The sequence below is a fragment of the Anomaloglossus baeobatrachus genome, unplaced genomic scaffold, assembly GCF_048569485.1.
Source record: "Anomaloglossus baeobatrachus isolate aAnoBae1 unplaced genomic scaffold, aAnoBae1.hap1 Scaffold_4593, whole genome shotgun sequence".
NCBI lineage: Eukaryota > Metazoa > Chordata > Amphibia > Anura > Aromobatidae > Anomaloglossus > Anomaloglossus baeobatrachus.
Genome location: NW_027443933.1, coordinates 21,060 through 31,493, shown reverse-complemented (window position 1 = coordinate 31,493; position 10,434 = coordinate 21,060). Strand labels below are relative to the sequence as shown.

At 46.2% G+C, this 10,434-nt stretch overlaps 7 non-coding genes across 7 annotated transcripts; all 7 read right to left on the bottom strand.

Moving 5' to 3' along the window:
- Positions 1 to 512: 512 nt before the first annotated feature.
- LOC142280593 (U2 spliceosomal RNA) lies at positions 513 to 703 on the bottom strand. The gene has a single exon (XR_012742817.1). It is a non-coding gene; the product is annotated as a U2 spliceosomal RNA (small nuclear RNA).
- A 1,387-nt stretch (positions 704 to 2,090) lies between these two features.
- Positions 2,091 to 2,281, bottom strand: LOC142280592 (U2 spliceosomal RNA). Its single transcript, XR_012742816.1, has one exon. It is a non-coding gene; the product is annotated as a U2 spliceosomal RNA (small nuclear RNA).
- A 1,391-nt stretch (positions 2,282 to 3,672) lies between these two features.
- LOC142280590 (U2 spliceosomal RNA) lies at positions 3,673 to 3,863 on the bottom strand. Its single transcript, XR_012742814.1, has one exon. It is a non-coding gene; the product is annotated as a U2 spliceosomal RNA (small nuclear RNA).
- Positions 3,864 to 5,248: 1,385 nt separating this feature from the next.
- Positions 5,249 to 5,438, bottom strand: LOC142280594 (U2 spliceosomal RNA). The gene has a single exon (XR_012742818.1). It is a non-coding gene; the product is annotated as a U2 spliceosomal RNA (small nuclear RNA).
- A 1,386-nt stretch (positions 5,439 to 6,824) lies between these two features.
- Positions 6,825 to 7,015, bottom strand: LOC142280589 (U2 spliceosomal RNA). The gene has a single exon (XR_012742813.1). It is a non-coding gene; the product is annotated as a U2 spliceosomal RNA (small nuclear RNA).
- A 1,387-nt stretch (positions 7,016 to 8,402) lies between these two features.
- On the bottom strand, positions 8,403 to 8,593 carry LOC142280588 (U2 spliceosomal RNA). The gene has a single exon (XR_012742812.1). It is a non-coding gene; the product is annotated as a U2 spliceosomal RNA (small nuclear RNA).
- Positions 8,594 to 9,980: 1,387 nt separating this feature from the next.
- On the bottom strand, positions 9,981 to 10,171 carry LOC142280587 (U2 spliceosomal RNA). Its single transcript, XR_012742811.1, has one exon. It is a non-coding gene; the product is annotated as a U2 spliceosomal RNA (small nuclear RNA).
- Between the last annotated feature and the right edge of the window lie 263 nt (positions 10,172 to 10,434).

The window sequence follows — 10,434 nt, the reverse complement described above, 5'->3', positions numbered from 1 at the left end:
ATGACCTCTCTTTTAGAATGTCCAAGAGCAAGCAAACTATTCCTCCAGGAGAGGGCGCCAACAGACTACTAAAGAGATCATCATTACTCAAAGAAAACCCCAAAAACCAATGCATGATAGGAATAAACAGGTAACTTTCTTTGGAGTGGAAGCGGAGAGATCGCACCAGATGCCAATTCTAGATGTTATCACACCTGTGGTCACTGCAGCAGCAGGTGAATCCACTTTGTCCAAAAGGGATCTATTCCATTCAATTGCAAATGATCTAGATAAGACAGAGAACTGCAGCACGGGGACATAGCCGAGTTGGTCAGGTTGAGTGGTGATGAGTTTGCTATTTGGATGAATAAAGAAAGTCAAAAGTGTGAAAGATAAAAAACAAAAGGAGGAAGTGTGAAAAGTGAATGGGCCAAATTGAGGTGCATATGAAGACGTATGCTTTCTTCCAATTCATTAAATCGGGCTAATATGAATCAGGTGAATTGAGTTCTGCTTTTGGAAACTGGGTTAAGAAGGGGTGCACCGTTCCTGGAGGTACTGCAATACCAGGTCAATGCGTGGAGTGGACAGAGCAAGCTCTTTTTCCATCTCCCTGTTCTAAAAATCCATTTAATATATGGTCCCCAGATAGGGGACGTATCAGATATTAAACTGATAAGAACAGATACTACACTTGATCTTAGCCAAAAGGCCGAGAAGCGATAACCAGAATTGGTTTGGGCCTCGAGTGGCACCCTGGCCTATGCCGGACACATCTTAGGGAGAGAGAGCGAGAGGGAGACAAACCCACGCCTACACAAGACATTTTGTCACCCAAGCCAACCCTTGAAAAGGCTGCTTTGCAGAGCCAAAACAAGAAGAATGGTGCGTTTTGCAGCCGCCGCCCACTGCAATGAATCTGAATAACTCCTCCTTTAGGGCGCAAGCAACTCCCCTCCCCCTTGCAGTCTTTCCAATTCACGATACAAAAAGACGGACAGGACAGGTTGCCTGACTTTCCGTCACTGCCACCCTTTGCCATCCTTACCCGTAGAAAGCCCTTTCATCATCCCCAAACCCTAATCTTTTCCCTTTCCTTCCCAGCCCCCAAACCCTGCCCTCTGTACCTTTCTCACCACCCGCTTCCCTTCTCCTGTCATCCCCCTACCACCCGGGAAAAAAAGAGATTGCCCCCTCCTTCCACTAGCCCACCCTCCCACCCAAAGAACAACTTCTTCTGCGCAGCTTGTTTTCTAGGCAGCAGCGCTATTGTGATGTCATCGGGGGGCATTGTGACAAGCCGCCAGTGTTCCGTCTCTTCATGTTGTGCACAGTTCAAACGGAAAATACATCAACAGGCAGACTACAGAAAAGCTTACTATCAAAGGTTAGAGGGGGGCTTTCTCAGAGGGCTTTTTACAGTTTTTCTATTCCCAATTAGCCGTTTAAGTGTACTTATTGAAAGTAGTAATTCTTTCATAGGCCGCCCTTTCTTAGTATTTGACGTTCCTTATATTGCGGTATGAGGCTTCGCAGTAGGTTGCAAACATTCATCACCCATGACTGTCCCCAATTGAGCTCAGAAGCTCAATGTCTATCATGACCTCTCTTTTAGAATGTCCAAGAGCAAGCAAACTATTCCTCCAGGAGAGGGCGCCAACAGACTACTAAAGAGATCATCATTACTCAAAGAAAACCCCAAAAACCAATGCATGATAGGAATAAACAGGTAACTTTCTTTGGAGTGGAAGCGGAGAGATCGCACCAGATGCCAATTCTAGATGTTATCACACCTGTGGTCACTGCAGCAGCAGGTGAATCCACTTTGTCCAAAAGGGATCTATTCCATTCAATTGCAAATGATCTAGATAAGACAGAGAACTGCAGCACGGGGACATAGCCGAGTTGGTCAGGTTGAGTGGTGATGAGTTTGCTATTTGGATGAATAAAGAAAGTCAAAAGTGTGAAAGATAAAAAACAAAAGGAGGAAGTGTGAAAAGTGAATGGGCCAAATTGAGGTGCATATGAAGACGTATGCTTTCTTCCAATTCATTAAATCGGGCTAATATGAATCAGGTGAATTGAGTTCTGCTTTTGGAAACTGGGTTAAGAAGGGGTGCACCGTTCCTGGAGGTACTGCAATACCAGGTCAATGCGTGGAGTGGACAGAGCAAGCTCTTTTTCCATCTCCCTGTTCTAAAAATCCATTTAATATATGGTCCCCAGATAGGGGACGTATCAGATATTAAACTGATAAGAACAGATACTACACTTGATCTTAGCCAAAAGGCCGAGAAGCGATAACCAGAATTGGTTTGGGCCTCGAGTGGCACCCTGGCCTATGCCGGACACATCTTAGGGAGAGAGAGCGAGAGGGAGACAAACCCACGCCTACACAAGACATTTTGTCACCCAAGCCAACCCTTGAAAAGGCTGCTTTGCAGAGCCAAAACAAGAAGAATGGTGCGTTTTGCAGCCGCCGCCCACTGCAATGAATCTGAATAACTCCTCCTTTAGGGCGCAAGCAACTCCCCTCCCCCTTGCAGTCTTTCCAATTCACGATACAAAAAGACGGACAGGACAGGTTGCCTGACTTTCCGTCACTGCCACCCACCCTTTGCCATCCTTACCCGTAGAAAGCCCTTTCATCATCCCCAAACCCTAATCTTTTCCCTTTCCTTCCCAGCCCCCAAACCCTGCCCTCTGTACCTTTCTCACCACCCGCTTCCCTTCTCCTGTCATCCCCCTACCACCCGGGAAAAAAAGAGATTGCCCCCTCCTTCCACTAGCCCACCCTCCCACCCAAAGAACAACTTCTTCTGCGCAGCTTGTTTTCTAGGCAGCAGCGCTATTGTGATGTCATCGGGGGGCATTGTGACAAGCCGCCAGTGTTCCGTCTCTTCATGTTGTGCACAGTTCAAACGGAAAATACATCAACAGGCAGACTACAGAAAAGCTTACTATCAAAGGTTAGAGGGGGGCTTTCTCAGAGGGCTTTTTACAGTTTTTCTATTCCCAATTAGCCGTTTAAGTGTACTTATTGAAAGTAGTAATTCTTTCATAGGCCGCCCTTTCTTAGTATTTGACGTTCCTTATATTGCGGTATGAGGCTTCGCAGTAGGTTGCAAACATTCATCACCCATGACTGTCCCCAATTGAGCTCAGAAGCTCAATGTCTATCATGACCTCTCTTTTAGAATGTCCAAGAGCAAGCAAACTATTCCTCCAGGAGAGGGCGCCAACAGACTACTAAAGAGATCATCATTACTCAAAGAAAACCCCAAAAACCAATGCATGATAGGAATAAACAGGTAACTTTCTTTGGAGTGGAAGCGGAGAGATCGCACCAGATGCCAATTCTAGATGTTATCACACCTGTGGTCACTGCAGCAGCAGGTGAATCCACTTTGTCCAAAAGGGATCTATTCCATTCAATTGCAAATGATCTAGATAAGACAGAGAACTGCAGCACGGGGACATAGCCGAGTTGGTCAGGTTGAGTGGTGATGAGTTTGCTATTTGGATGAATAAAGAAAGTCAAAAGTGTGAAAGATAAAAAACAAAAGGAGGAAGTGTGAAAAGTGAATGGGCCAAATTGAGGTGCATATGAAGACGTATGCTTTCTTCCAATTCATTAAATCGGGCTAATATGAATCAGGTGAATTGAGTTCTGCTTTTGGAAACTGGGTTAAGAAGGGGTGCACCGTTCCTGGAGGTACTGCAATACCAGGTCAATGCGTGGAGTGGACAGAGCAAGCTCTTTTTCCATCTCCCTGTTCTAAAAATCCATTTAATATATGGTCCCCAGATAGGGGACGTATCAGATATTAAACTGATAAGAACAGATACTACACTTGATCTTAGCCAAAAGGCCGAGAAGCGATAACCAGAATTGGTTTGGGCCTCGAGTGGCACCCTGGCCTATGCCGGACACATCTTAGGGAGAGAGAGCGAGAGGGAGACAAACCCACGCCTACACAAGACATTTTGTCACCCAAGCCAACCCTTGAAAAGGCTGCTTTGCAGAGCCAAAACAAGAAGAATGGTGCGTTTTGCAGCCGCCGCCCACTGCAATGAATCTGAATAACTCCTCCTTTAGGGCGCAAGCAACTCCCCTCCCCCTTGCAGTCTTTCCAATTCACGATACAAAAAGACGGACAGGACAGGTTGCCTGACTTTCCGTCACTGCCACCCTTTGCCATCCTTACCCGTAGAAAGCCCTTTCATCATCCCCAAACCCTAATCTTTTCCCTTTCCTTCCCAGCCCCCAAACCCTGCCCTCTGTACCTTTCTCACCACCCGCTTCCCTTCTCCTGTCATCCCCCTACCACCCGGGAAAAAAAGAGATTGCCCCCTCCTTCCACTAGCCCACCCTCCCACCCAAAGAACAACTTCTTCTGCGCAGCTTGTTTTCTAGGCAGCAGCGCTATTGTGATGTCATCGGGGGCATTGTGACAAGCCGCCAGTGTTCCGTCTCTTCATGTTGTGCACAGTTCAAACGGAAAATACATCAACAGGCAGACTACAGAAAAGCTTACTATCAAAGGTTAGAGGGGGGCTTTCTCAGAGGGCTTTTTACAGTTTTTCTATTCCCAATTAGCCGTTTAAGTGTACTTATTGAAAGTAGTAATTCTTTCATAGGCCGCCCTTTCTTAGTATTTGACGTTCCTTATATTGCGGTATGAGGCTTCGCAGTAGGTTGCAAACATTCATCACCCATGACTGTCCCCAATTGAGCTCAGAAGCTCAATGTCTATCATGACCTCTCTTTTAGAATGTCCAAGAGCAAGCAAACTATTCCTCCAGGAGAGGGCGCCAACAGACTACTAAAGAGATCATCATTACTCAAAGAAAACCCAAAAACCAATGCATGATAGGAATAAACAGGTAACTTTCTTTGGAGTGGAAGCGGAGAGATCGCACCAGATGCCAATTCTAGATGTTATCACACCTGTGGTCACTGCAGCAGCAGGTGAATCCACTTTGTCCAAAAGGGATCTATTCCATTCAATTGCAAATGATCTAGATAAGACAGAGAACTGCAGCACGGGGACATAGCCGAGTTGGTCAGGTTGAGTGGTGATGAGTTTGCTATTTGGATGAATAAAGAAAGTCAAAAGTGTGAAAGATAAAAAACAAAAGGAGGAAGTGTGAAAAGTGAATGGGCCAAATTGAGGTGCATATGAAGACGTATGCTTTCTTCCAATTCATTAAATCGGGCTAATATGAATCAGGTGAATTGAGTTCTGCTTTTGGAAACTGGGTTAAGAAGGGGTGCACCGTTCCTGGAGGTACTGCAATACCAGGTCAATGCGTGGAGTGGACAGAGCAAGCTCTTTTTCCATCTCCCTGTTCTAAAATCCATTTAATATATGGTCCCCAGATAGGGGACGTATCAGATATTAAACTGATAAGAACAGATACTACACTTGATCTTAGCCAAAAGGCCGAGAAGCGATAACCAGAATTGTTTGGGCCTCGAGTGGCACCCTGGCCTATGCCGGACACATCTTAGGGAGAGAGAGCGAGAGGGAGACAAACCCACGCCTACACAAGACATTTTGTCACCCAAGCCAACCCTTGAAAAGGCTGCTTTGCAGAGCCAAAACAAGAAGAATGGTGCGTTTTGCAGCCGCCGCCCACTGCAATGAATCTGAATAACTCCTCCTTTAGGGCGCAAGCAACTCCCCTCCCCCTTGCAGTCTTTCCAATTCACGATACAAAAAGACGGACAGGACAGGTTGCCTGACTTTCCGTCACTGCCACCCTTTGCCATCCTTACCCGTAGAAAGCCCTTTCATCATCCCCAAACCCTAATCTTTTCCCTTTCCTTCCCAGCCCCCAAACCCTGCCCTCTGTACCTTTCTCACCACCCGCTTCCCTTCTCCTGTCATCCCCCTACCACCCGGGAAAAAAAGAGATTGCCCCCTCCTTCCACTAGCCCACCCTCCCACCCAAAGAACAACTTCTTCTGCGCAGCTTGTTTTCTAGGCAGCAGCGCTATTGTGATGTCATCGGGGGGCATTGTGACAAGCCGCCAGTGTTCCGTCTCTTCATGTTGTGCACAGTTCAAACGGAAAATACATCAACAGGCAGACTACAGAAAAGCTTACTATCAAAGGTTAGAGGGGGGCTTTCTCAGAGGGCTTTTTACAGTTTTTCTATTCCCAATTAGCCGTTTAAGTGTACTTATTGAAAGTAGTAATTCTTTCATAGGCCGCCCTTTCTTAGTATTTGACGTTCCTTATATTGCGGTATGAGGCTTCGCAGTAGGTTGCAAACATTCATCACCCATGACTGTCCCCAATTGAGCTCAGAAGCTCAATGTCTATCATGACCTCTCTTTTAGAATGTCCAAGAGCAAGCAAACTATTCCTCCAGGAGAGGGCGCCAACAGACTACTAAAGAGATCATCATTACTCAAAGAAAACCCCAAAAACCAATGCATGATAGGAATAAACAGGTAACTTTCTTTGGAGTGGAAGCGGAGAGATCGCACCAGATGCCAATTCTAGATGTTATCACACCTGTGGTCACTGCAGCAGCAGGTGAATCCACTTTGTCCAAAAGGGATCTATTCCATTCAATTGCAAATGATCTAGATAAGACAGAGAACTGCAGCACGGGGACATAGCCGAGTTGGTCAGGTTGAGTGGTGATGAGTTTGCTATTTGGATGAATAAAGAAAGTCAAAAGTGTGAAAGATAAAAAACAAAAGGAGGAAGTGTGAAAAGTGAATGGGCCAAATTGAGGTGCATATGAAGACGTATGCTTTCTTCCAATTCATTAAATCGGGCTAATATGAATCAGGTGAATTGAGTTCTGCTTTTGGAAACTGGGTTAAGAAGGGGTGCACCGTTCCTGGAGGTACTGCAATACCAGGTCAATGCGTGGAGTGGACAGAGCAAGCTCTTTTTCCATCTCCCTGTTCTAAAAATCCATTTAATATATGGTCCCCAGATAGGGGACGTATCAGATATTAAACTGATAAGAACAGATACTACACTTGATCTTAGCCAAAAGGCCGAGAAGCGATAACCAGAATTGGTTTGGGCCTCGAGTGGCACCCTGGCCTATGCCGGACACATCTTAGGGAGAGAGAGCGAGAGGGAGACAAACCCACGCCTACACAAGACATTTTGTCACCCAAGCCAACCCTTGAAAAGGCTGCTTTGCAGAGCCAAAACAAGAAGAATGGTGCGTTTTGCAGCCGCCGCCCACTGCAATGAATCTGAATAACTCCTCCTTTAGGGCGCAAGCAACTCCCCTCCCCCTTGCAGTCTTTCCAATTCACGATACAAAAAGACGGACAGGACAGGTTGCCTGACTTTCCGTCACTGCCACCCTTTGCCATCCTTACCCGTAGAAAGCCCTTTCATCATCCCCAAACCCTAATCTTTTCCCTTTCCTTCCCAGCCCCCAAACCCTGCCCTCTGTACCTTTCTCACCACCCGCTTCCCTTCTCCTGTCATCCCCCTACCACCCGGGAAAAAAAGAGATTGCCCCCTCCTTCCACTAGCCCACCCTCCCACCCAAAGAACAACTTCTTCTGCGCAGCTTGTTTTCTAGGCAGCAGCGCTATTGTGATGTCATCGGGGGGCATTGTGACAAGCCGCCAGTGTTCCGTCTCTTCATGTTGTGCACAGTTCAAACGGAAAATACATCAACAGGCAGACTACAGAAAAGCTTACTATCAAAGGTTAGAGGGGGGCTTTCTCAGAGGGCTTTTTACAGTTTTTCTATTCCCAATTAGCCGTTTAAGTGTACTTATTGAAAGTAGTAATTCTTTCATAGGCCGCCCTTTCTTAGTATTTGACGTTCCTTATATTGCGGTATGAGGCTTCGCAGTAGGTTGCAAACATTCATCACCCATGACTGTCCCCAATTGAGCTCAGAAGCTCAATGTCTATCATGACCTCTCTTTTAGAATGTCCAAGAGCAAGCAAACTATTCCTCCAGGAGAGGGCGCCAACAGACTACTAAAGAGATCATCATTACTCAAAGAAAACCCCAAAAACCAATGCATGATAGGAATAAACAGGTAACTTTCTTTGGAGTGGAAGCGGAGAGATCGCACCAGATGCCAATTCTAGATGTTATCACACCTGTGGTCACTGCAGCAGCAGGTGAATCCACTTTGTCCAAAAGGGATCTATTCCATTCAATTGCAAATGATCTAGATAAGACAGAGAACTGCAGCACGGGGACATAGCCGAGTTGGTCAGGTTGAGTGGTGATGAGTTTGCTATTTGGATGAATAAAGAAAGTCAAAAGTGTGAAAGATAAAAAACAAAAGGAGGAAGTGTGAAAAGTGAATGGGCCAAATTGAGGTGCATATGAAGACGTATGCTTTCTTCCAATTCATTAAATCGGGCTAATATGAATCAGGTGAATTGAGTTCTGCTTTTGGAAACTGGGTTAAGAAGGGGTGCACCGTTCCTGGAGGTACTGCAATACCAGGTCAATGCGTGGAGTGGACAGAGCAAGCTCTTTTTCCATCTCCCTGTTCTAAAAATCCATTTAATATATGGTCCCCAGATAGGGGACGTATCAGATATTAAACTGATAAGAACAGATACTACACTTGATCTTAGCCAAAAGGCCGAGAAGCGATAACCAGAATTGGTTTGGGCCTCGAGTGGCACCCTGGCCTATGCCGGACACATCTTAGGGAGAGAGAGCGAGAGGGAGACAAACCCACGCCTACACAAGACATTTTGTCACCCAAGCCAACCCTTGAAAAGGCTGCTTTGCAGAGCCAAAACAAGAAGAATGGTGCGTTTTGCAGCCGCCGCCCACTGCAATGAATCTGAATAACTCCTCCTTTAGGGCGCAAGCAACTCCCCTCCCCCTTGCAGTCTTTCCAATTCACGATACAAAAAGACGGACAGGACAGGTTGCCTGACTTTCCGTCACTGCCACCCTTTGCCATCCTTACCCGTAGAAAGCCCTTTCATCATCCCCAAACCCTAATCTTTTCCCTTTCCTTCCCAGCCCCCAAACCCTGCCCTCTGTACCTTTCTCACCACCCGCTTCCCTTCTCCTGTCATCCCCCTACCACCCGGGAAAAAAAGAGATTGCCCCCTCCTTCCACTAGCCCACCCTCCCACCCAAAGAACAACTTCTTCTGCGCAGCTTGTTTTCTAGGCAGCAGCGCTATTGTGATGTCATCGGGGGGCATTGTGACAAGCCGCCAGTGTTCCGTCTCTTCATGTTGTGCACAGTTCAAACGGAAAATACATCAACAGGCAGACTACAGAAAAGCTTACTATCAAAGGTTAGAGGGGGGCTTTCTCAGAGGGCTTTTTACAGTTTTTCTATTCCCAATTAGCCGTTTAAGTGTACTTATTGAAAGTAGTAATTCTTTCATAGGCCGCCCTTTCTTAGTATTTGACGTTCCTTATATTGCGGTATGAGGCTTCGCAGTAGGTTGCAAACATTCATCACCCATGACTGTCCCCAATTGAGCTCAGAAGCTCAATGTCTATCATGACCTCTCTTTTAGAATGTCCAAGAGCAAGCAAACTATTCCTCCAGGAGAGGGCGCCAACAGACTACTAAAGAGATCATCATTACTCAAAGAAAACCCCAAAAACCAATGCATGATAGGAATAAACAGGTAACTTTCTTTGGAGTGGAAGCGGAGAGATCGCACCAGATGCCAATTCTAGATGTTATCACACCTGTGGTCACTGCAGCAGCAGGTGAATCCACTTTGTCCAAAAGGGATCTATTCCATTCAATTGCAAATGATCTAGATAAGACAGAGAACTGCAGCACGGGGACATAGCCGAGTTGGTCAGGTTGAGTGGTGATGAGTTTGCTATTTGGATGAATAAAGAAAGTCAAAAGTGTGAAAGATAAAAAACAAAAGGAGGAAGTGTGAAAAGTGAATGGGCCAAATTGAGGTGCATATGAAGACGTATGCTTTCTTCCAATTCATTAAATCGGGCTAATATGAATCAGGTGAATTGAGTTCTGCTTTTGGAAACTGGGTTAAGAAGGGGTGCACCGTTCCTGGAGGTACTGCAATACCAGGTCAATGCGTGGAGTGGACAGAGCAAGCTCTTTTTCCATCTCCCTGTTCTAAAAATCCATTTAATATATGGTCCCCAGATAGGGGACGTATCAGATATTAAACTGATAAGAACAGATACTACACTTGATCTTAGCCAAAAGGCCGAGAAGCGATAACCAGAATTGGTTTGGGCCTCGAGTGGCACCCTGGCCTATGCCGGACACATCTTAGGGAGAGAGAGCGAGAGGGAGACAAACCCACGCCTACACAAGACATTTTGTCACCCAAGCCAACCCTTGAAAAGGCTGCTTTGCAGAGCCAAAACAAGAAGAATGGTGCGTTTTGCAGCCGCCGCCCACTGCAATGAATCTGAATAACTCCTCCTTTAGGGCGCAAGCAACTCCCCTCCCCCTTGCAGTCTTTCCAATTCACGATAC